General features: G+C 51.0%; 1 pseudogene; it reads left to right on the top strand.

Annotated features, from left to right (window-relative positions):
* Positions 1 to 1867: 1867 nt before the first annotated feature.
* Positions 1868 to 1986, top strand: LOC148537836 (5S ribosomal RNA; annotated as a pseudogene).
* The last annotated feature ends 23740 nt before the right edge of the window (positions 1987 to 25726 follow it).

Below are 25726 nucleotides of genomic sequence, written 5' to 3' on the forward strand. Positions count from 1 at the left end.
TATGCAAACATACAGTGGGACCACCGTGTCCAGATACTGAATCAGATGCACACTGACAGGCTCCATGTGTATCCCTATGGGATTTGTTTATATTAGCCTGTAGATACCCTTATAGAGATAGGCATTGCAAATTATTCATGCTCTATTTTTATCTCTACCTCGGTATAAGGGTATGTCCGTGATGTATTGCTTTGCTGGATACACTATTGAGAATTAGTCAGTTTGACTGTGAATTTTGATATAATGATGTATACATTACCATTCCTTACTTAAATAACAAGTGACACTATATGATCGATACATATCAATGTGTGCACCAAGGACACTTGGGGGCCTATTCATTAAACCTAAAAATTCTCTAGAGATAATTAGGTTTAGAACTCGCACGGAGTTCTACCTAATTATAGGTGGAATTCATCATTCCACCTCTCCATAAGTATCTATTCCGAAAAGCTGTCATTTTTGCGATGACAGCTTTTCGGGAAATAGATACTTTTCCCTGCCTACACTACCTTATCGCATCTGGAAACAGTGCTGCGCATGCGCTGTTACATCTGTAAAACCAGCGCATGCGCAGCACTGCCTACAGATGCGTTAAGTTTGTGTACCCCCCCCCCGCCCCCCCCCACCCCCCTCCGCTCACCTCCCCCCCAACTTACCTGTCCGCGCAGAAGCCTCTGGCTCCGTCCTGCTGGTCTGTCATGTGGTTTCCCAGCAGACCACATGACAGATTAGAAAAGAAAAAAAAACTTTTTTTTTTTTTTCTAAACTTTCTTGTGCTCTGCTGGGGAGCACACATGTCCGACCAGCCTCCGGAGCCTGAGGACGGAGCAGAGCGCCGGAGGGACTCGTCGGGGGACCTGCACACGCGGATGCAGGTAAGTCGATTCTGCTATTCGCCACCTCACAGTGGCGAATAGTAACTGCATCAAATTCCGAAAATTCATAATTTTCGGAATTTGATGAATACCACAATTTCCACATCCCCATAGTAATGTATGGGGAGTGTGGAAATTAACGCAGGGGAACTTAGCAAGGAGATATCTGTGATATCTCCTGTGCTAAGTCTGTTCATGAATACCAAAATAACGTTATTTAAGGAAAATGTCCTTAAAAACGTTATTTTAGTGTTGATGAATAGGCCCATTGGTGAGACATTAACCCAGGTGTAAGAATATGTTAATACTTTAAAAAAAAAGTTTTTTTCTATTTTACTGAGATCAATGTACAGGAATATGTAGGATTGCCTATATGCACAATCAGGTGATACACTCATGTTAATATCTCTTCACATGCTGTGTGTGGTATGTATGTGACATATGAGGATACATGAATTTTATATATATATCCACATGTACAAATATAGGTCTGCACCTGTACAAGCATATGCCTGTTGAGCATTCAAGTGCTGGATACAATATTGAGAAATAGCCAGTTTGATTTTTGAACCTTGTTACAATTACATTACTGCTCCTTTTTGGATTGAAAAGTGACACAGTATAATTCATACTTGTTAAATTGTGCACCAAGGATGCTGTGTGACATATTAACCAATATTTTAAACTGAATTGATTTCGTATGTACATGAGATTATATATATATATATATATATATATATATATATAACCTGATGTAAAACTATGTGATACTCTGCTGTTAATGTTTCTTTATATGTCATTATGTGTATCAAATTATAGGATGACACAATGATTATATATGATATCTACGTGCACAAATAAAAGTTTGCTTATGCATTACTTTTTTTGAATGTCACAAACCACTAACAAAATGGACTATACATTCTACTAGTCCTACATTTATTCCTGCTTTGACCAAGCATTGTGCATTTCTTTCCCTGTTCAAGTATACCTACAGCCATACTTTACTTAATTTGCCCAATCTCGTCTGATCTTGGCAGCTAAACAGTAATAGGCCTGGTCAGTACTTGGAAGGGAGACCTATTGGGAATATCGGGTGCTGTAGGTTAAATAAGAATACTTGGGATTAATTTTTGCACAGGTCAAAGCATCGTGAATAATATATAACCATGTAACAATCATATCTGCAAAGTGTCAATTATCTGTATTGAGCTTTTCTCAGTGGAATGTAGAATTTATTATTATTTCGCCAGTGGATTTCATTATTTCAATGAGATCTGGTTTTGACGGGTGATTAGTCCATATCATCTGTCAAGTAAGACTAAACTGTATGATACCGCACCATTTTATTGATGTATAATAAGTTACATTTTATCATATATATAAAATTTCAATAAGAGTGCCCCAGCAACTAGCCCTACTTTTTTCTTATTTGTTGTTTGACATATGTAATATTTGGGAGCACCACCAACAATAATCTATGACATAATTAGTTTATTAATGTTATATGGTTGGTTTACTCTAATGAGCAGAATCTTCCCCATTTGTTTTTTCTCTGGGTGTTGTGCTGGGAAAGAGGTATATAATGAGGCCAGGGGTGCTGTACTGAATGAGCAGTGCTGACTGTGCTGGGAAAGGGGTGCATAATGAGGCCAGGGGTGCTGTACTGAATGAGGGGTGCTGACTGTGCTGGGAAAGGGGTGCATAATGAGGCCAGGGGTGCTGTACTGAATGAGGGGTGCTGACTGTGCTGGGAAAGAGGTGCATAACGAGGCCAGGGGTGCTGTACTGAATGAGGGGTGCAGTACTGTGCTGGCAAAGAGGTGCATAATGAGGCCAGGGGTGCTGTACTGAATGAGGGGTGCTGACTGTGCTGGGAAAGAGGTGCATAATGAGGCCAGGGGTGCTGTACTGAATGAGGGGTGCTGTACTGTGCTGGGAAACGGGTGCATAATGAGGCCAGGGGTGCTGTACTGAATGAGGGGTGCTGACAGTGCTGGGAAAGAGGTGCATAATGAGGCCAGGGGTGCTGTACTGAATGAGGGGTGCTGACTGTGCTGGGAAAGAGGTGCATAATGAGGCCAGGGGTGCTGTACTGGATGAGGGGTGCTGACTGCGCTGGGAAAGAGGTGCATAATGAGGCCAGGGGTGCTGTACTGAATGAGGGGTGCTGTACTGAATGAGGGGTGCTGACTGTGCTGGGAAAGAGGTGCATAATGAGGCCAGGGGTGCTGTACTGAATGAGGGGTGCTGACTGTGCTGGGAAAGGGGTGCATAATGAGGCCAGGGGTGCTGTACTGAATGAGGGGTGCTGACTGTGCTGGGAAAGAGGTGCATAACGAGGCCAGGGGTGCTGAACTGAATGAGGGGTGCAGTACTGTGCTGGCAAAGAGGTGCATAATGAGGCCAGGGGTGCTGTACTGAATGAGGGGTGCTGACTGTGCTGGGAAAGAGGTGCATAATGAGGCCAGGGGTGCTGTACTGAATGAGGGGTGCTGTACTGTGCTGGGAAACGGGTGCATAATGAGGCCAGGGGTGCTGTACTGAATGAGGGGTGCTGACAGTGCTGGGAAAGAGGTGCATAATGAGGCCAGGGGTGCTGTACTGAATGAGGGGTGCTGACTGTGCTGGGAAAGAGGTGCATAATGAGGCCAGGGGTGCTGTACTGGATGAGGGGTGCTGACTGCGCTGGGAAAGAGGTGCATAATGAGGCCAGGGGTGCTGTACTGAATGAGGGGTGCTGTACTGAATGAGGGGTGCTGACTGTGCTGGGAAAGAGGTGCATAATGAGGCCAGGGGTGCTGTACTGAATGAGGGGTGCTGACTGTGCTGGGAAAGAGGTGCATAATTAATGAGGCCAGGGGTGCTGTACTGAATGAGGGGTGCTGACTGTGCTGGGAAAGAGGTGCATAATGAAGCCAGGGGTGCTGTACTGAATGAGGGGTGCTGACTGTGCTAGGAAAGAGGTGCATAATTAATGAGGCCAGGGGTGCTGTACTGAATGAGGGGTGCTGACTGTGCTGGGAAAGAGGTGCATAATGAGGCCAGGGGTGCTGTACTGAATGAGGGGTGCTGACTGTGCTGGGAAAGAGGTGCATAATGAGGCCAGGGGTGATGTCCTGAATGAGGGGTGCTGTACTGAATGAGGGGTGCTGACTGTGCTGGGAAAGAGGTGCATAATGAGGCCAGGGGTGATGTCCTGAATGAGGGGTGCTGTACGGAATGAGGGGTGCTGACTGTGCTGGGAAAGAGGTGCATAATGAGGCCAGGGGTGCTGTACTGAAAGAGGGGTGCTGACTGTGCTGGGAAAGAGGTGCAAAATGAGGCCAGGGGTGCTGTACTGAATGAGGGGTGATGACTGTGCTGGGAAAGAGGTGCATAATGAGGCCAGGGGTGCTGTACTGAATGAGGGGTACTGACTTTGCTGGGAAAGAGGTGCATAATGAGGCCAGAGGTGCTGTACTGAATGAGGGGTGCTGACTGTGCTGGGAAAGAGGTGCATAATGAGGCCAGAGGTGCTGTACTGAATGAGGGGTGCTGACTGTGCTGGGAGAGAGGTACATAATGAGGCCAGGGGTGCTGTACTGAATGAGGGGTGCTGACAGTGCTGGGAAAGGGGTGCATAATGAGGCAAGGGGTGCTGTACTGGATGAGCGGTGCTGACTGTGCTGGGAAAGAGGTGCATAATGAGGCCAGGGGTGCTGTACTGAATGAGGGGTGCTGTACTGTGCTGGGAAAGAGGTGCATAATGAGGCCAGATGTGCTGTACTGAGTGAGGGGTGCTGACTGTGCTGGGAAAGAGGTGCATAATGAGGCCAGGGGTGCTGTACTGAATGAGGGGTGCTGACTGTGCTGGGAAAGAGGTGCATAATGAGGCCAGGGGTGCTGTACTGAATGAGGGGTGCTGACTGTGCTGGGAAAGAGGTGCATAATGAAGCCAGGGGTGCTGTACTGAATGAGGGGTGCTGACTGTGCTGGGAAAGAGGTGCATAATTAATGAGGCCAGGGTTGCTGTACTGAATGAGGGTGCTGACTGTGCTGGGAAAGAGGAGCATAATGAGGCCAGGGGTGCTGTACTAAATGAGCGGTTCTAACTGTGCTGGGAAAAAGGTGCATAATGAGGCCAGGGGTGCTGTACTGAATGAGGGGTGCTGACTGTGCTGGGAAAGAGGTGCATAATGAGGCCAGGGGTGCTGTACTGGATGAGGGGTGCTGACTGTGCTGGGAAAGAGGTGCATAATGAGGCCAGGGGTGCTGTACTGAATGAGGGGTGCTGACTGTGCTGGGAAAGAGGTGCATAATGAGGCCAGGGGTGCTGTACTGAATGAGGGGTGCTGACTGTGCTGGGAAAGAGGTGCATAATTAATGAGGCCAGGGGTGCTGTACTGAATGAGGGGTGCTGACTGTGCTGGGAAAGAGGAGCATAATGAGGCCAGGGGTGCTGTACTGAATGAGGGGTGCTGACTGTGCTGGGAAAAAGGTGCATAATGAGGCCAGGGGTGCTGTACTGAATGAGGGGTGCTGACTGTGCTGGGAATGAGGTGCATAATGAGGCCAGGGGTGCTGTACTGAATGAGGGGTGCTGACTGTGCTGGGAAAGAGGTGCATAATGAGGCCAGGGGTGCTGTACTGGATATGGGGTGCTGACTGTGCTGGGAAAGAGGTGCATAATGAGGCCAGGGGTGCTGTACTGAATGAGGGGTGCTGTACTGAATGAGGGGTGCTGACTGTGCTGGGAAAGAGGTGCATAATGAGGCCAGGGGTGCTGTACTGAATGAGGGGTGCTGTACTGAATGAGGGGTGCTGACTGTGCTGGGAAAGAGGTGCATAATGAGGCCAGGGTTGCTGTACTGAAAGAGGGGTGCTGACTGTGCTGGGAAAGAGGTGCAAAATGAGGCCAGGGGTGCTGTACTGAATGAGGGGTGATGACTGTGCTGGAAAAGAGGTGCATAATGAGGCCAGGGGTGCTGTACTGAATGAGGGGTACTGACTGTGCTGGGAAAGAGGTGCATAAACTTCCCATCGTCTGAGGATTGACCTGCGTGTGAATCAGTGACAATAACATACTTAATTGAAATAAAGACACGGAGACTTGTATTTGGCAGAATTTGTTAGCTATTTATTTAAAAACATATAATGAATTAGTTACTATATTAATTAAATTAATTTAAATATGGTGGCAAAGAAAGAACGGCTAACAACCGCCCAAGCCTAACACTATAAACACTCCAACCACAACACAATACGCTCAAGCCTTCTATCTTGACTACCCACCCGGTAAGGTGATGATGCTGCCCCCGGCAGGGTGGTCCAGCAGACTTTATGAGTCAACGAAGGTGAGCAAAACAATGAGTAAACAAATATTCACAGTGCTAATAGGTAACCTGCCGTTCTTTCCCGCCTAAAATAGCCAACGAAACAATCACCAAACCCAAATCAAAAAGAGCCCATAAAAATAAACTTTAGGGAGGGAGGGTGGGAAGACAGGAACAAAAGAGGCTGACTCCGCCTCCAACAATCTCTAATATCCCTGCTATAACCTACAACCCTAAAAACCCATTGGCCCTAATTATCACATGATTCCTCACACTGGTCTGCCCCCAGCCTAGGAAGTTTAACCCTCTCCACTCCTATACAGTCATTTCGTTTATCTAAACTTCCCATCGTCTGAGGATTGACCTGCGTGTGAATCAGTGACAATAACATACTTAATTGAAATAAAGACACGGAGACTTGTATTTGGCAGAATTTGTTAGCTATTTATTTAAAAACATATAATGAATTAGTTACTATATTAATTAAATTAATTTAAATATGGTGGCAAAGAAAGAACGGCTAACAACCGCCCAAGCCTAACACTATAAACACTCCAACCACAACACAATACGCTCAAGCCTTCTATCTTGACTACCCACCCGGTAAGGTGATGATGCTGCCCCCGGCAGGGTGGTCCAGCAGACTTTATGAGTCAACGAAGGTGAGCAAAACAATGAGTAAACAAATATTCACAGTGCTAATAGGTAACCTGCCGTTCTTTCCCGCCAAAAGCAAGGTTCTGCCAAAAGAAACCTTGCACCGCCACCATAGAACTAACGCACAGAAACCACAACCTCAAACAGATCCTCAAGAAAAATAAACATACCTTCCTCCGCTAAATGAACCCCGTCAGACCGAAAAAGGTAAGTATACCGAAATTTTATCCTAGGATGTCTGACCACTGCCCCACCATTTTCCAACACAAATTTTGAAACCGTAAAATTCACTTTCTTCCGGGCTTCATCAATGGCTCTGCCGTCAACCACACCACTCCAACACAATCTAGGGACCATGAAAGACCAAACTATTGTGCAAGCTGGCCATGCCATTATAATCTGACCCAAATCCTCCACCACCGCATGCCTTAAATCCAGAGATGTCCTCTTGCCCAAATCATTCCCGCCTAGATGAATAACCACGACTCTCGGTAAGCCATACCGCTGAACCTGCTGCAAGAGTTTAGGCTTAAGGCTCTCCCACAACATACCTCTGACCCCTATCCATCTAACTCCACTAGCCCCCGGAAACAACGGCGCGTCCTGCGCCTGCATGAACCTAGCCGCCCAAAAACAAATGAATGGCCAATTATCCATACAGTACAATCATCAAAAGCCATTCCTATAATGAGGGAAAAACAAAGAAAACATTAAAGTTATTGTAAAATTTTAGCATATTTAATCATGTATATCTAACGGGGAACATATTACTGAGGATCTGCCAAAAAGAAAAAATTTTGATTTGAATCTTTAAAGATCAACAAGCTTCTGTGCCAATTTGAAGCAACATGAAGACACAAGAGGATAAGTTAAAATAAAAAAGAAGGGGGGGGGGGAGAGCGGGGGGGGGGGGGGGTTTGGGAGAGATATCGGATAACACAAGTGAACTCGACCAGAGAGAAAACGTAAAACCTGCTGAGGGACATATAATTGTAATTATAAACCAAATAGCCGAATTAAATCCGTCAGATCAGGTAAAAAAATCGTCAAAACTCTCCAGACTCCCACTGAAATCAATGGCGAGTAGCTAGTCCCCGAGTAGGAAAGACAGGGGAAAACAAACAAGACCAGGACCAATGACATTTCGTAAAACATAACAAACCATATGTAACGTGCATGCACAACATTAACCTCAATGATTCGGTCGAATGTAACGCTTATAACTGGCTGATTTCCATCGGCCCAGAGCTTGAATCTGTGACTCTGGAAATCCCGCAGCAGCGGCGGAAGTGGCAGCACCAATTCGAAACGAATGCGTGCCGAACTCCCCTGGTGAGAGGCCCACGCTGCAAAGACATCGCCGCAGCATCCAACTAAACTGAAATTTTGTCAGCGGAAGCCCATCGCCATGCATCAGCCATGAGCCCTCCGCTGAGGGTCTGACAGATGCATAACGAGTGGCCAAGCCGACCGGACAAATTCGACAATCCGCCGAGGGGACCAATGTTATCCAGCGACCCCTGCCTAACTGATCGGTCTTAGAACGACGCAATCTGCACAGCAAGGACCTCTCACCCACCTTCACATCCGAACGCAGCATAGTTGAATCCCTCCACTTGGAGGGAGCAACCAATTCCGACACCCGGAAAGCACCATGAAAAGCCATGGAAAAAGCTAACTTAAACAAAAGCGTTTCGAAACCGGAGGCCGCCACGTCCGCAACCGCTCCTAGAATGGACGGTAACAGATAAATGTCTATAGGCCGTCTTTTATCGGGTTTAACCGGCTCAGCGCGCGCCCAACCTTTCAAGGCCTTTGTGATGACAAAACTCCTTGTAAGGTCAGGGATTCCCTTCAATTTGGAGAAAAACGAAATACCTGCCAGGTACCGTGAAACTACCGCTCTCGATTTGCCAGATACATACAGCTGCCAAATAAAAGCAAGCATCAATTGATGCTGACCCTTACCTCCAAGGCCTTGGCTACGGGAAAAAACTTCCCATTCTTCCCAAGACCGACGGTAAGCCTTGAGGGTACTTGGTGCAATGGACAGCTCCGCTAACCCCTCCAGTCCGGCTTGATAACCTGCCAAACATAAGAGGGGCACAGCACACCATCAGTCTCTGCATCAGGAGCCAATGTACGGAACCGACCCCATTGACATCTGGACAGCGCATCGGCAATCCCGTTGTCAACTCCGGGTACGTGTTGAGCTCGAAACAGCACATTATGGCGCAAACAGGCAAGCACCAGCTGCGCTAGCACACGCAAAACCAGCAACGACTTTGCTCGCTGCCCGTTTACCGCATGCACCACGCCCAGATTGTCACATCTGAACAGAATGCTGCGATTGCAGATGCGCTCGCCCCAGACCTCCAAGGCGACCATTATTGGGAACAGTTCTAAGAGCAGCATATCTCTTGTCAAACCTGCACGAATCCACTCCTCTGGCCAAGTTGCGACGCACCAGGATCCCCTCAGGTAGCAACCGAACCCCGAAGATCCTGCTGCATCGGTGAAAAGCTGCAAATCGACATTGCCCACCAGAGGGGATAACCATATCCTGATCCCATTAAAATCTGCCAAAAAGGAAACCCAAACTTCCAGGTCTCTCTTTATTTCTGACGATAAATGGATCAAATGGTGAGGTTTGGAAACCCCCGCTGTGGCCCTCTCTAGCTTTCTGCAAAATACCCTCCCCATCGGTATAACTCTACAGGCAAAGTTCATACAACCCAACAGTGATTGGGCCTGCCTGAGCGAAATTTTGCGCGCAACCAAACACTCTGAAATGGAATCTCGCAATTTGTCAATTTTATCGCGCGGCAGCCGACAGGATCCAGCCAAGGTATCAATCTCGATACCTAAAAATGACAAACACGAGAGGGGTCCCTCTGTCTTTTCGTCTGCCACAGGTACTCCAAAATGAAAAAACAGCGCTCTCATGGAACCAAGTAACTCGTTACAACGCTCTGACCCAGCGGGCCCCACGCAGAGGAAGTCATCGAGATAGTGCGCTATCCCATGACCCCCACAAGAAAACTCTACGCACCAATGAAGGAAAGTGCTAAATTTTTCAAAGTATGCGCAGGAAATCGAACACCCCATAGGCAAGCACTTGTCCATGAAGTATTCCCCCCCAATGCGAAAACCCATGAACCTAAACGATTCGGGGTGCAAAGGAAGCAAACGAAAAGCTGACTCCACATCCATCTTAGCCATGAGGGCCCCGCGTCCATATGCCCTAACGATACTGAGAGCATCATCAAAAGACTGATACCTCACTGAACAGAATTCAGGAGGTATAGCGTCATTAACGGAGGACCCCAATGGATAAGACAGATGCTGGATCAGCCGAAATTTTCCTGGAGTTTTCTTAGGCACCACCCCCACTGGGGAAAGAATCAGATTCCCCATTGGAGGATGCGCAAATGGACCCACCATACGTCCTAACTGAACCTCTTTCTCGACTTTTAACTGAAGAACGTCAGGAAAAAGTCGAGCTGATTGTAAATTTCTCGGGGAACCGACTCGAACTTCCCCTATAACTGGTAAACGAAAACCCAACTTGAACCCGAAAAACAAAAACTTAGCGTCCTGCCTATTAGGGTACCACCCTAGCCACCTGGACATAGCATCCAAACGGATAGGGGTTGGTGCCCTATTTAGCGCCTGCGCTACCTCCCGCTTTGGGAATAGCTCCTCCTCCCGACTTGGATCCCTGTTGGGCTGACAACCTGAAACAATTAGAGGCGGGGTGCGATCCGTTGCAACGCAAGCAAAGGTGTCGAAAACGGCACCGTTGGCCCTGGGAACAGGAGGCATTATTAAAGGCAAAACATTTACCTTTAAAAGGTGTCTGCGCAGAAAGCCGACCGGGGCCCGTCTGTCGACGCCCCGGGGAGGGATCAGAACTCGGGCGCCACGCCCCAGACCCCCCCTTATGAGTATCCCCGCCTACCCGAGAATCCTCCACTCCACCTTTTGGTGGTTGCGTGACGTCAAGCCACACTTCCACGTCCTTGCACCCAAAATCTAAGCGCTTGGATCCGTCCTGCTTGCGCCTAAATTCCTCATCATATGTTCTCCAGGCGCTGCCCCTGGATTTACGCTGCATCCCATGAATCAGGTGGATATACCTTATTACGTTCAGGTGCTCCCCTGGGCGATCTTTCAAGTAGCATGCTGCGAATACGCAAAACCCAGCAAGCCAGTTATCATAGGAACGAAAAGCTTCCAACCCCACCCCGCCTTTAAGCTTAGCTGCCTTGAAATCTTTTTTGGCTTGCTCAGTTAAAATGAACATGTCCACATAATCGCCCTTCCTGATTTTTTTCTTGCAACAATCGCGCAGACCCCGCAATACTGCTGTATTGTCGCAATGCACCACACTTGGTTGATGCTGACGCTTCTTGGACTTCCGCGCGCTACTACTCTGACGCTGCTGCTTAGCCCGCTTATCCCGCCTATCCGCCTCCTTGCGCGCATATTTAGCAGCCCTCTTCCGCGCCTTTTTCGCGCTGCTGACAGAAGAAGCCAGAGAAGAAGAGGTCGACGACAAGTCAGAGACAGAGGAAGAAGAGGAGGCAGAGTCAGCAACATCATCATCTTCTGAGATCTCACCTGACGATCCGGACTGCTCCCTCCCGGACACGACCGATGATGAAGCCTCCTCGACGCTGAAATCCTGTTCCATAGCTTCGCCCTCAGCAGTATCTGAAACAGACGATGAAGCCGCCCCCTGGGCCGAAACCCTGGGCACGGTCGACACAGCAGGAGAAGACACAGCCGCACCAGCCCCAGACGCCTCTGGTCTTGCCAACTGAGCCGCAGCGGAGCCCATAGCCTTGCAAGCCTGCATGAACTGATCTACCGCTGGCCCTAGAGTAGCAGAAATTGAACGCTGCCTCTGATCCACCCTTTCACTATCTGCTTGGCTAGGAGCCAATGCCGCAACCATGGGAGCAAAAGCAGATGTCATTGATGACATCATGGCCGCAAAAGCTGCAGGGTCAAAGGACTGACTTGCACCCCCACTAGGGACCTGAGTATCCACATAGCCAGAAGCTGCTGCCCCAGACATGGCCCCGTCTGCTGATTGCTGACTAGCCTGCCAATCATCCTCCATCAGCTCTCCCTGTCCTAAAATGGCTGCCTCCCTGACTGACAAAGCCCCTAATGTGCTGCCAGGGCTGTCCATCTCCCCCACCTCGACATTCCCCACTTCATTAACTGTGGGGGAGTCCCCCCTGCCCCTCCGGGCACTAACAGGGCTATTAGCAGCCCTCCTTGCGGTGCGCGTGTGTGCCTGTGACCTTTGAACCCGCGGGGGGCGAGCGCTCACCGCCCTAATCGCGGCAGCTCTGCCCTCCCGCGGGCTCACTAACTGCCTCTCGCGGCTGCTCAGAGCAGCCGCGCCTTCCCCCCGCCGGCGGCTGTGTCCAGCCGCCCTGACAGCACCTGCTTGACGGCCGCGGGTAAGCGCGGCCGCGCCCGGCCGCCCATGACGCCGCGGGGCTGCGCGACTCGCGCTAGCCCCTTCAGCTCCCTCTTGAGAGGCAGGAGCCTCCCCAGAACTCCCTGGGCCTTCTTCCTGTGCCCGGTAACGGGCGGGGATCCGCGATGAGCGGTGCGGGCGGGGCATGCTACCAATTTGGGGGGGGGTCACAGTCCTTATAAGGGTTAGGAGGATTGTTAGAAAATGCAGAGCGCAAAGGTGGGGGAGGGCAGAGAGAGAGAGGGATAGATGAAGAAGGTGAAGAACAAAGATAAGAAGAGGAAAGAAAAACAGAAGGATGGCTATGAAGAAAATATAACAGAGCTCAGGTAAGAGCACTTACCCATTCCCAAGACAGGAACAAAAGAGGCTGACTCCGCCTCCAACAATCTCTAATATCCCTGCTATAACCTACAACCCTAAAAACCCATTGGCCCTAATTATCACATGATTCCTCACACTGGTCTGCCCCCAGCCTAGGAAGTTTAACCCTCTCCACTCCTATACAGTCATTTCGTTTATCTAATGAGGCCAGAGGTGCTGTACTGAATAAGAGGTGCTGACTGTGCTGGGAAAGAGGTGCATAATGAGGCCAGAGGTGCTGTACTGAATGAGGGGTGCTGACTGTGCTGGGAGAGAGGTACATAATGAGGCCAGGGGTGCTGTACTGAATGTGGGGTGCTGACAGTGCTGGGAAAGGGGTGCATAATGAGGCCAGGGGTGCTGTACTGGATGAGGGGTGCTGACTGTGCTGGGAAAGGGGTGCATAATGAGGCCAGGGGTGCTGTACAGGATGAGGGGTGCTGACTGTGCTGGGAAAGGGTTGCATAATGAGGCCAGGGGTGCTGTACTGGATGAGGGGTGCTGACTGTGCTGGGAAAGAGGTGCATAATGAGTCCAGGGGTGCTGTACTGAATGAGGGGTGCTGACTGTGCTGGGAAAGAGGTGCATAATGAGGCCAGGGGTGCTGACTGTGCTGGGAAAGAGGTGCATAATGAGGCCAGGGGTGCTGTACTGAATGAGGGGTGCTGACTGTGCTGGGAAAGAGGTGCATAATGAGGCCAGGGGTGCTGACTGTGCTGGGAAAGAGGTGCATAATGATGCCAGGGGTGCTGTACTGAATGAGGGGTGCTGACTGTGCTGGGAAAGAGGTACATAATGAGGCCAGGGGTGCTGTACTGAATGAGCGGTGCTGACTGTGCTGGGAAAGAGGTCCATAATGAGGCCAGGGGTGCTGTACTGAATGAGCGGTGCTGACTGTGCTGGGAAAGAGGTGCATAATGAGGCCAGGGGTGCTGTACTGAATGAGGGGTGCTGTACTGTGCTGGGAAAGAGGTGCATAATGAGGCCAGGGGTGCTGTACTGAATGAGGGGTGCTGACTGTGCTGGGAAAGAGGTGCATAATGAGGCCAGGGGTGCTGTACTGAATGAGGGGTGCTGTACTGTGCTGGGAAAGAGGTGCATAATGAGGCCAGATGTGCTGTACTGAATGAGGGGTGCTGACTGTGCTGGGAAAGAGGTGCATAATGAGGCCAGGGGTGCTGTACTGAATGAGGGGTGCTGACTGTGCTGGGAAAGAGGTGCATAATGAGGCCAGGGGTGCTGTACTGAATGAGGGGTGCTGACTGTGCTGGGAAAGAGGTGCATAATGAAGCCAGGGGTGCTGTACTGAATGAGGGGTGCTGACTGTACTGGGAAAGAGGTGCATAATTAATGAGGCCAGGGGTGCTGTACTGAATGAGGGGTGCTGACTGTGCTGGGAAAGAGGAGCATAATGAGGCCAGGGGTGCTGTACTGAATGAGCGGTGCTGACTGTGATGGGAAAAAGGTGCATAATGAGGCCTGGGGTGCTGTACTGAATGAGGGGTGCTGACTGTGCTGGGAAAGAGGTGCATAATGAGGCCAGGGGTGCTGTACTGAATGAGGGGTGCTGACTGTGCTGGGAAAGAGGTGCATAATGAGGCCAGGGGTGCTGTACTGGATGAGGGGTGCTGACTGTGCTGGGAAAGAGGTGCATAATGAGGCCAGGGGTGCTGTACTGAATGAGGGGTGCTGACTGTGCTGGGAAAGAGGTGCATAATGAGGCCAGGGGTGCTGTACTGAATGCGGGGTGCTGTACTGAATGAGGGGAGCTGACTGTGCTGGGAAAGAGGTGCATAATGAGGCCAGGGGTGCTGTACTGAAAGAGAGAGTTGCTGACTGTGATGGGAAAGAGGTGCATAATGAGGCCAGGGGTGCTGTACTGAAAGAGGGGTGCTGACTGTGCTGGGAAAGAGGTGCATAATGAGGCCAGGGGTGCTGTACTGAATGAGCGGTGCTGACTGTGCTGGGAAAGAGGTGCATAATGAGGCCAGGGGTGCTGTACTGAATGAGGGGTGCTGTACTGTGCTGGGAAAGAGGTGCATAATGTGGCCAGGGGTGCTGTACTGAATGAGGGGTGCTGACTGTGCTGGGAAAGAGGTGCATAATGAGGCCAGGGGTGCTGTACTGAATGAGGGGTGCTGTACTGTGCTGGGAAAGAGGTGCATAATGAGGCGAGGGGTGCTGACTGTGCTGGGAAAGAGGTGCATAATGAGGCCAGGGGTGCTGTACTGAATGAGGGGTGCTGACTGTGCTGGGAAAGAGGTGCATAATGAGGCCAGGGGTGCTGACTGTGCTGGGAAAGAGGTGCATAATGATGCCAGGGGTGCTGTACTGAATGAGGGGTGCTGACTGTGCTGGGAAAGAGGTACATAATGAGGCCAGGGGTGCTGTACTGAATGAGCGGTGCTGACTGTGCTGGGAAAGAGGTGCATAATGAGGCCAGGGGTGCTGTACTGAATGAGCGGTGCTGACTGTGCTGGGAAAGAAGTGCATAATGAGGCCAGGGGTGCTGTACTGAATGAGGGGTGCTGTACTGTGCCGGGAAAGAGGTGCATAATGAGGCCAGATGTGCTGTACTGAATGAGGGGTGCTGACTGTGCTGGGAAAGAGGTGCATAATGAGGCCAGGGGTGCTGTACTGAATGAGGGGTGCTGACTGTGCTGGGAAAGAGGTGCATAATGAGGCCAGGGGTGCTGTACTGAATGAGGGGTGCAGACTGTGCTGGGAAAGAGGTGCATAATTAAGCCAGGGGTGCTGTACTGAATGAGGGGTGCTGACTGTGCTGGGAAAGAGGTGCATAATTAATGAGGCCAGGGGTGCTGTACTGAATGAGGGGTGCTGACTGTGCTGGGAAAGAGGAGCATAATGAGGCCAGGGGTGCTGTACTGAATGAGCGGTGCTGACTGTGATGGGAAAAAGGTGCATAATGAGTCCAGGGGTGCTGTACTGAATGAGGGGTGCTGACTGTGCTGGGAAAGAGGTGCATAATGAGGCCAGGGGTGCTGTACTGAATGAGGGGTGCTGACTGTGCTGGGAAAGAGGTGCATAATGAGGCCAGGGGTGCTGTACTGGATGAGGGGTGCTGACTGTGCTGGGAAAGAGGTGCATAATGAGGCCAGGGGTGCTGTACTGAATGAGGGGTGCTGTACTGAATGAGGGGTGCTGACTGTGCTGGGAAAGAGGTGCATAATGAGGCCAGGGGTGCTGTACTGAATGAGGGGTGCTGTACTGAATGAGGGGTGCTGACTGTGCTGGGAAAGAGGTGCATAATGAGGCCAGGGGTGCTGTACTGAAAGAGGGGTGCTGACTGTGATGGGAAAGAGGTGCATAATGAGGCCAGGGGTGCTGTACTGAAAGAGGGGTGCTGACTGTGCTGGGAAAGAGGTACATAATGAGGCCAGGGGTGCTGTACTGAATGAGGGGTGCTGACTGTGCTGGGAAAGAGGTACATAATGAGGCCAGGGGTGCTGTACTGAATGAGGGGTGCTGTACTGTGCTGGGAATGAGGTACATAATGAGTCCAGGGGTGCTGTACTGAATGAGGGGTGCTGATTGTGCTGGGAAAGAGGTACATAATGTGGCCAGGGGTGCTGTACTGGATGAGCAGTGCTGACTGTGCTGGGAAAGAGGTGCATAATGAGGCCAGGGGTGCTGTACTGAATGAGCGGTGCTGACTGTGCTGGGAAAGAGGTGCATAATGAGGCCAGGGGTGCTGACTGTGCTGGGAAAGAGGTGCATAATGATGCCAGGGGTGCTGTACTGAATGAGGGGTGCTGACTGTGCTGGGAAAGAGGTACATAATGAGGCCAGGGGTGCTGTAATGAATGAGCGGTGCTGACTGTGCTGGGAAAGAGGTGCATAATGAGGCCAGGGGTGCTGTACTGAATGAGCGGTGCTGACTGTGCTGGGAAAGAGGTGCATAATGAGGCCAGGGGTGCTGTACTGAATGAGGGGTGCTGTACTGTGCTGGGAAAGAGGTGCATAATGAGGCCAGGGGTGCTGTACTGAATGAGGGGTGCTGACTGTGCTGGGAAAGAGGTGCATAATGAGGCCAGGGGTGCTGTACTGAATGAGGGGTGCTGTACTGTGCTGGGAAAGAGGTGCATAATGAGGCCAGATGTGCTGTACTGAATGAGGGGTGCTGACTGTGCTGGGAAAGAGGTGCATAATGAGGCCAGGGGTGCTGACTGTGCTGGGAAAGAGGTGCATAATGATGCCAGGGGTGCTGTACTGAATGAGGGGTGCTGACTGTGCTGGGAAAGAGGTACATAATGAGGCCAGGGGTGCTGTACTGAATGAGCGGTGCTGACTGTGCTGGGAAAGAGGTGCATAATGAGGCCAGGGGTGCTGTACTGAATGAGCGGTGCTTACTGTGCTGGGAAAGAGGTGCATAATGAGGCCAGGGGTGCTGTACTGAATGAGGGGTGCTGTACTGTGCTGGGAAAGAGGTGCATAATGAGGCCAGGGGTGCTGTACTGAATGAGGGGTGCTGACTGTGCTGGGAAAGAGGTGCATAATGAGGCCAGGGGTGCTGTACTGAATGAGGGGTGCTGTACTGTGCTGGGAAAGAGGTGCATAATGAGGCCAGGTGTGCTGTACTGAATGAGAGGTGCTGACTGTGCTGGGAAAGAGGTGCATAATGAGGCCAGGGGTGCTGTACTGAATGAGGGGTGCTGACTGTGCTGGGAAAGAGGTGCATAATGAGGCCAGGGGTGCTGTACTGAATGAGGGGTGCTGACTGTGCTGGGAAAGAGGTGCATAATGAAGCCAGGGGTGCTGTACTGAATGAGGGGTGCTGACTGTGCTGGGAAAGAGGTGCATAATTAATGAGGCCAGGGGTGCTGTACTGAATGAGGGGTGCTGACTGTGCTGGGAAAGAGGAGCATAATGAGGCCAGGGGTGCTGTACTGAATGAGCGGTGCTGACTGTGATGGGAAAAAGGTGCATAATGAGGCCAGGGGTGCTGTACTGAATGAGGGGTGCTGACTGTGCTGGGAAAGAGGTGCATAATGAGGCCAGGGTTGCTGTACTGAATGAGGGGTGCTGACTGTGCTGGGAAAGAGGTGCATAATGAGGCCAGGGGTGCTGTACTGGATGAGGGGTGCTGACTGTGCTGGGAAAGAGGTGCATAATGAGGCCAGGGGTGCTGTACTGAATGAGGGGTGCTGTACTGAATGAGGGGTGCTGACTGTGCTGGGAAAGAGGTGCATAATGAGGCCAGGGGTGCTGTACTGAATGAGGGGTGCTGTACTGAATGAGGGGTGCTGACTGTGCTGGGAAAGAGGTGCATAATGAGGCCAGGGGTGCTGTACTGAAAGAGGGGTGCTGACTGTGCTGGGAAAGAGGTACATAATGAGGCCAGGGGTGCTGTACTGAATGAGGGGTGCTGACTGTGCTGGGAAAGAGGTACATAATGAGGCCAGGGGTGCTGTACTGAATGAGGGGTGCTGTACTGTGCTGGGAAAGAGGTACATAATGAGGCCAGGGGTGCTGTACTGAATGAGGCGTGCTGAGTGTGCTGGGAAAGAGGTACATAATGTGGCCAGGGGTGCTGTACTGGATGAGCAGTGCTGACTGTGCTGGGAAAGAGGTGCATAATGAGGCCAGGGGTGCTGTACTGAATGAGCGGTGCTGACTGTGCTGGGAAAGAGGTGCATAATGAGGCCAGGGGTGCTGTACTGAATGAGGGGTGCTGTACTGTGCTGGGAAAGAGGTGCATAATGTGGCCAGGGGTGCTGTACTGAATGAGGGGTGCTGACTGTGCTGGGAAAGAGGTGCATAATGAGGCCAGGGGTGCTGTACTGAATGAGGGGTGCTGTACTGTGCTGGGAAAGAGGTGCATAATGAGGCCAGGGGTGCTGACTGTGCTGGGAAAGAGGTGCATAATGAGGCCAGGGGTGCTGTACTGAATGAGGGGTGCTGACTGTGCTGGGAAAGAGGTGCATAATGAGGCCAGGGGTGCTGACTGTGCTGGGAAAGAGGTGCATAATGAGGCCAGGGGTGCTGTACTGAATGAGGGGTGCTGACTGTGCTGGGAAAGAGGTGCATAATGAGGCCAGGGGTGCTGACTGTGCTGGGAAAGAGGTGCATAATGATGCCAGGGGTGCTGTACTGAATGAGGGGTGCTGACTGTGCTGGGAAAGAGGTACATAATGAGGCCAGGGGTGCTGTACTGAATGAGCGGTGCTGACTGTGCTGGGAAAGAGGTGCATAATGAGGCCAGGGGTGAGGTACTGAATGAGGGCTGCTGTACTGTGCTGGGAAAGAGGTGCATAATGAGGCCAGGGGTGCTGTACTGAATGAGGGGTGCTGACTGTGCTGGGAAAGAGGTGCATAATGAGGCCAGGGGTGCTGTACTGAATGAGGGGTGCTGTACTGTGCTGGGAAAGAGGTGCATAATGAGGCCAGATGTGCTGTACTGAATGAGGGGTGCTGACTGTGCTGGGAAAGAGGTGCATAATGAGGCCAGGGGTGCTGTACTGAATGAGGGGTGCTGACTGTGCTGGGAAAGAGGTGCATAATGAGGCCAGGGGTGCTGTACTGAATGAGGGGTGCTGACTGTGCTGGGAAAGAGGTGCATAATGAAGCCAGGGGTGCTGTACTGAATGAGGGGTGCTGACTGTGCTGGGAAAGAGGTGCATAATTAATGAGGCCAGGGGTGCTGTACTGAATGAGGGGTGCTGACTGTGCTGGGAAAGAGGAGCATAATGAGGCCAGGGGTGCTGTACTGAATGAGCGGTGCTGACTGTGATGGGAAAAAGGTGCATAATGAGGCCAGGGGTGCTGTACTGAATGAGGGGTGCTGACTGTGCTGGGAAAGAGGTGCATAATGAGGCCAGGGGTGCTGTACTGAATGAGGGGTGCTGACTGTGCTGGGAAAGAGGTGCATAATGAGGCCAGGGGTGCTGTACTGGATGAGGGGTGCTGACTGTGCTGGGAAAGAGGTGCATAATGAGGCCAGGGGTGCTGTACTGAATGAGGGGTGCTGTACTGAATGAGGGGTGCTGACTGTGCTGGGAAAGAGGTGCATAATGAGGCCAGGGGTGCTGTACTGAATGAGGGGTGCTGTACTGAATGAGGGGTGCTGACTGTGCTGGGAAAGAGGTGCATAATGAGGCCAGGGGTGCTGTACTGAAAGACGGGTGCTGACTGTGATGGGAAAGAGGTGCATAATGAGGCCAGGGGTGCTGTACTGAAAGAGGGGTGCTGACTGTGCTGGGAAAGAGGTACATAATGAGGCCAGGGGTGCTGTACTGAATGAGGGGTGCTGACTGTGCTGGGAAAGAGGTACATAATGAGGCCAGGGGTGCTGTACTGAATGAGGGGTGCTGTACTGTGCTGGGAAAGAGGTACATAATGAGTCCAGGGGTGCTGTACTGAATGAGGGGTGCTGAGTGTGCTGGGAAAGAGGTACATAATGTGGCCAGGGGTGCTGTACTGGATGAGCAGTGCTGACTGTGCTGGGAAAGAGGTGCATAATGAGGCCAGGGGTGCTGTACTGAATGAGCGGTGCTGACTGTGCTGGGAAAGAGGTGCATAATGAGGCCAGGGGTGCTGTACTGAATGAGGGGTGCTGTACTGTGCTGGGAAAGAGGTGCATAATGTGGCCAGGGGTGCTGTACTGAATGAGGGGTGCTGACTGTGCTGGGAAAGAGGTGCATAATGAGGCCAGGGGTGCTGTACTGAATGAGGGGTGCTGTACTGTGCTGGGAAAGAGGTGCATAATGAGGCCAGATGTGCTGTACTGAATGAGGGGTGCTGACTGTGCTGGGAAAGAGGTGCATAATGAGGCCAGGGGTGCTGTACTGAAAGAGGGGTGCTGACTGTGCTGGGAAAGGGGTGCATAATGAGGCCAGGGGTGCTGTACTGAAAGAGGGGTGCTGACTGTGCTGGGAAAGAGGTGCATAACGAGGCCAGGGGTGCTGACTGTGCTGGGAAAGAGGTGCATAATGAGGCCAGGGGTGCTGTACTGAATGAGGGGTGCTGACTGTGCTGGGAAAGAGGTACATAATGAGGCCAGGGGTGCTGTACTGGATGAGTGGTGCTGACTGTGCTGGGAAAGAGGTGCATAATGAGGCCAGAGGTGCTGTACTGAATGAGGGGTGCTGACTGTGCTGGGAAAGAGGTACATAATGAGGCCAGGGGTGCTGTACTGGATGAGCGGTGCTGACTGTGCTGGGAAAGAGGTACATAATGAGGCCAGGGGTGCTGTACTGAATGAGGGGTGCTGACTGTGCTGGGAAAGAGGTACATAATGAGGCCAGGGGTGCTGTACTGAATGAGGGGTGCTGTACTGTGCTGGGAAAGAGGTACATAATGAGGCCAGGGGTGCTGTACTGAATGAGGGGTGCTGAGTGTGCTGGGAAAGAGGTACATAATGTGGCCAGGGGTGCTGTACTGGATGAGCGGTGCTGACTGTGCTGGGAAAGAGGTGCATAATGAGGCCAGAGGTGCTGTACTGAATGAGGGGTGCTGACTGTGCTGGGAAAGAGGTACATAATGAGGCCAGGGGTGCTGTACTGGATGAGCGGTGCTGACTGTGCTGGGAAAGAGGTGCATAATGAGGCCAGGGGTGCTGTACTGAATGAGCGGTGCTGACTGTGCTGGGAAAGAGGTACATAATGAGGCCAGGGGTGCTGTACTGAATGAGGGGTGCTGACTGTGCTGGGAAAGAGGTACATAATGAGGCCAGGGGTGCTGTACTGGATGAGCGGTGCTGACTGTGCTGGGAAAGAGGTGCATAATGAGGCTAGAGGTGCTGTACTGAATGAGGGGTGCTGACTGTGCTGGGAAAGAGGTACATAATGAGGCCAGGGGTGCTGTACTGAATGAGGGGTGCTGACTGTGCTGGGAAAGAGGTACATAATGAGGCCAGGGGTGCTGTACTGAATGAGGGGTGCTGTACTGTGCTGGGAAAGAGGTACATAATGAGGCCAGGGGTGCTGTACTGAATGAGGGGTGCTGAGTGTGCTGGGAAAGAGGTACATAATGAGGCCAGGGGTGCTGTACTGGATGAGCGGTGCTGACTGTGCTGGGAAAGAGGTGCATAATGAGGCCAGGGGTGCTGTACTGAATGAGCAGTGCTGACTGTGCTGGGAAAGAGGTGCATAATGAGGCCAGGGGTGCTGTACTGAATGAGGGGTGCTGACTGTGCTGGGAAAGAGGTACATAATGAGGCCAGGGGTGCTGTGCTGCACGAGGGGTGCTGACTGTGCTTGATAAGGGGTGCATAATGTGGCCAATGATGCTGTGCTGGGAAAGGGGTGCTGTTTTGGATAAGGGGTGCTGGTTGAGGCCAGGGGTACTATGCTGAGAGGGGTAGGGGTGCTGTTCTGTGAGGATAGCAGGGAAGGGGGTAGTATGTGGTGCTGTGAGGTGGGTAGTAACTGGATCAGTGTGTGTGTGTGTGTGTGTGTGTGTGTGTGTACATGTAGCTATATATCTATCTATCATGAAAGAGAGATGTAATAGATATCTTATAATGGAGGGAAATGAATCACAATTATGTGTCCTCTGCCAGACTCCTAAAGAAAGAAAGAAGTGGATGAAAGAAAAGAGAGGAACACCTAAGCACATAGGAGTTAAGGGTAAATTGGGTATCATGTTTGAAGAGGTGGGGAGTGTGTCTGAAGAGTGCAGTCTGGTGGGATTATCTGCTAGGGGACACCAACCACAATCTTGTTTAGGGCACCACATTGGTTAGGGCCGGCCCTGCTGCATGTTACTGTTCTATCTTTGCTCTGAGACAATGGGTCCAAGCCACCATCAGGAACAGAGCCAGCCCTAACCATTTTGATTCCCTAGGCAAGATTTTGGCTGCTGCCCCCTAGCACTGCCGCTAGTTCCGCCTCTGACCCAGCACACCTCTCCCAGCACCCAGCTGCACAGATCACAGCAGCAGCCAGCAACACCCATCACCCCTCACCAATAGTATTCCTTATCCACAGAGCTGTAACTAGACATTTTGGTGCTTTGTGCCAGCAAGAGTATTGGTGCCCTCACCCCCTATAGTTTAAATAGGGACCGCACCCCCCCCCAAAAAAAAATAAAAATAAAAAAATTACACCACATTGTAGTTCAACCTTATTTATATTACGCAGCATGTAGTGTCCCTTAATTCACATTACGCCACACAGTAGTACTCCTTTGCCTTATACCCCTTGTGCCTCACAGTAGTGTCCCTTATTCGCATTACATCACACAGTACTGTCCGTTATTTACACCATACCGTTTTGCTCCTTATTCACATTAGATCACACAGTACTGTCTGTTATTCACATTATACCAGGCAGTTGTGACCTTTATACATGTTAAACTGCACAGTAGTGCACCTTGTACACAATGCCACACAGTAGTAGTGTCCCTTATACACATAATGCCGCACAGTAATGCCCCTTACACATTATGCCACACTTTAGTAATGCCCTCATACACATAATGCCATACATTATTACACCCCAATCTCCCTGCACAGCACTCACCCTGCCAATAAAACTGTGACCTTGTTACCTCAGCCTGCCTGGACTCTGCATATATTGAAGCCACCATGCTTGCTCTCCTAACTCCTTACTCTATGCTCACCTCAGCACTGTGTGTCTCCCTGCAGACAGGCTCAGCCTGCTGGATACCACAGAGGACCATGCGAGGAGGAGCTGCTGGCCATATTTGTTACTGTCCACTGCCCCCACTGTCTCTGCTCCCCGCTGCTACCTGCTGTATGAACTGCTGCCTAATCACAGCTGAGCTGAGGGCTCTGATCATGGTAGTGCAGCCACAGCAGATCCGCCAGCGCTGTCTGCTCATCCCGGTCCCACTGCTGTCAAGCTAAGCCGACCCTAAGCTTTGAATGCATGCCCCTAGGTATTCCAAATGCCCTAGGCATTTGCCTAGTTTGCCTATGCCTAGGACCGGCTATGACCAGGAATTAAGTACTAGATGGGAGTATGGCCATACTTACCGACTTTCTGACTGCCCCCTCTGGTGGCTTTGTACAGCAGGAGACAGGGCTGTGATGACGTGATTCAGCGCAAATCACTTAATTGCCCGTCCCCGAACCGCCCACTTTCACTCGATAAGGGGATGCAACCAGATGGGGCGCAGGGGGGCCGGGAGTGCCACCTGATTGTCGGGAGGCTCCCAGCCATTCCGGGAGAGTAGGCACACCCATGGTTATCGCCAAACACTGATGTGGCCACATCTCTAGTTAAAACATGTAGTGCGCCAACACCAACGCAAATGGGGACATTCCTTCTCCTCCATAGCTGTCCCCCAGACAAATCCAGGCATACTGTATGTTAATTAGTACCTGCCCCACCCCCTCTTTGCGTCAATGTTTAGGTTAATTAACTGATATACAAAATGCAAAAAAACACCTATTGCACACATAGGTGTGGGCCTGATTCAGCAAGTAACGCAGTTGCTAATACACACGCAATTGGTCGATTGTTGCGTTCTGTGCATGCGTATGCATTGCAGTGTGTGCAACCTACCAATTGTGATGGGAACTGCGTTTGCAGAGGCCACGCAGACCCAGAGCAGAGTGATTGCCAGGAAGTGCCATTTTCGTGTGGTGACGGGGGGTGGTCTGGTGAAAGCAGGCGTGCTCTTGCGTTTCAACGCCGTTGCAGGGGCGTGCATAAATTATCCACTGCGTGGCCATAGGCAGCCATAGCGCTGATAGTGTGCGTGGCTGTTAGCAATTTCTGAGTAAGGTCAGGGCTTGTGCAAGTGTGCATATGGGTCCGATGTTACCGATGTTACCTATTGTTTCACTATGTTGCCCTAGTATACGGATGTGAGTAAGGGGAAGTGGGTGTCCTTATGTCAGGCTGTGTTCGCAAAATGAATGCAAACATTTAAATAGCAACTGGGGTGCGTGCGTATAAGCAGAATTACAATCCGTAGTGAACCAGGCCCTGTATTTCTACTGATGTACAGATGCAGTATCATCAGCTTAGTTTGGACACACAGTGGTCCGGCCGCAGAGATTTTAACTCTGCATAGGGGCGAATATACTCATTTAATTGCAGAAGCAATTCTAACAGTTATGGTCTTGTGTTTCAACTTGGCACCAGGCCCTTAATGAGGAGTGAAATGGCGGGGACGGTGAGGTGGGAATTTTTAAATGTTCTTTAAAAGATTTATCTGTAAATCCTTTAGTTAAAACCATTGCAGATGATAAATAATAGAGCCTTTAAAAACAATTAATGGAGTACTGTAATCTAAAGTTCCCCTCATTATATCACCCACTTTTTACTTGTATATTTTACTTGTTGCAATGATATCGCATTACAGAAGACCGTAAACACTCCTTGGTGCTCATTATGACAGTGCCTCAGTGCCTGATTCAGAGGTGAATGAAAACATCAGGCACAAGTGCTCAATTGCTTTAATGCTGCGCATGGGTTCCAGAAGCACTGCGCATGCGTCCGTATGGTTGCCGCCAATGTTTTGAGATCTGCGCAGTAGCCGCACTGCTCATGTGCAGTTTAGGGTCTGCGATGTCGCTCGCATTGCCCCAAATGCCACTGGCGTTTGGGGCAACGAGGCGGCAACAGGAAGCATCCCAGACATCAGGCGAGTGTTGGCCTCGTTTTCTGTGCTTGACAAAGCCAGTTGCTGCATCCACGGACACAGCATCACTGGCCTCTGCTGCCTGATTTCACCGGACACAGCAGAGGATCAGAGAAGCCTTCAGGAGGCGTCTTTTCACTACGGCATTTGCATATTTCTGCTCAGCCGCTGAGTACAAAGACGCGTTAATAGCATAGTAGCGTTAACAGCGTACATCTCTGAATTGTATTTGAGCTGCAGCCGGTGGCTGTCTCAGTAGGAAGCCCATTGACTGCAGCATTAGCATAAATTTGCAGTAGCGGCTGCACAGGGTCATTTTAAGAGAGGAGGGGGCCCGTGTGCAGCCTCCGTTTTGGGCCCCTTCCTCTCTGATGGCGGCTTAATGGCACTGAGCGCTGTAAATCCTGGCTTCACTGAGCGCTGTAGATTCTGGCCACCGCCAC

This window comes from Taudactylus pleione, unplaced genomic scaffold (assembly GCF_031769625.1).
Source record: "Taudactylus pleione unplaced genomic scaffold, aTauple2 ptg000043l, whole genome shotgun sequence".
NCBI classification, from domain to species: domain Eukaryota; kingdom Metazoa; phylum Chordata; class Amphibia; order Anura; family Myobatrachidae; genus Taudactylus; species Taudactylus pleione.